The sequence below is a fragment of the Micropterus salmoides genome, unplaced genomic scaffold (assembly GCF_014851395.1).
Source record: "Micropterus salmoides isolate LMB-PRFRI ecotype aquatic unplaced genomic scaffold, ASM1485139v1 Ms_hic_scaffold_3, whole genome shotgun sequence".
In the NCBI taxonomy this organism is placed as follows: Eukaryota; Metazoa; Chordata; class Actinopteri; order Centrarchiformes; family Centrarchidae; genus Micropterus; species Micropterus salmoides.
This window is the reverse complement of record NW_024042261.1, coordinates 24,743,644-24,744,107: the sequence shown is the minus strand read 5'-3', so window position 1 is coordinate 24,744,107 and position 464 is coordinate 24,743,644. Positions and strand designations below refer to the sequence as shown.

The window sequence follows — 464 nt, the reverse complement described above, 5'->3', positions numbered from 1 at the left end:
ATAACAGCAAAATTAGTCCAAATTGCAGTAACCACTACACTCCAGAGAGCAGCCTCTTAGAACATGTTTAAATAAGAGAGCCAACACCATCTTATAATGCTCAATTACAAACTCATGCCTATTGAGGCACAACCACATCAAACTTTAACACTCACCAGTATTCTGCACTTGCTTCAAGTTGACACAGCAGCTTCACATTGAACCACAGACCACTTCTTTTATATGAGTCAGGCAGTAATTTGTTGATTGCCGACACCTGGCTCCTTTAGCCAGATACCAAACACCTGTGTGAACGAATGTTGCGAGGGGGAAATCGCTACACAAAAAGTACCATTTGTAACCTTCAGATTTGTACACTGTGAGTGGCTGCAGGGATTATTAGCTGAACGTGATGATATACCAACCTCCCTGTCAATCAAAGATTAAGGCTCCAAAATTGTAACTGATGTTAGTTACATTTGAAC

The 464-nt window shown here is 40.7% G+C and overlaps 1 protein-coding gene across 1 annotated transcript in view; it reads right to left on the bottom strand.

Moving 5' to 3' along the window:
- The window catches only part of LOC119883589 (histone H2A-like), a 750-nt gene extending 493 nt beyond the window's left edge, over positions 1–257 (bottom strand). The window contains exon 1 of the mRNA XM_038694317.1: positions 156–257. The gene's annotated coding sequence lies outside the window, so the exon portion shown is untranslated. The remainder of the gene's footprint in view (positions 1–155) is intronic.
- Positions 258–464: the final 207 nt, after the last annotated feature.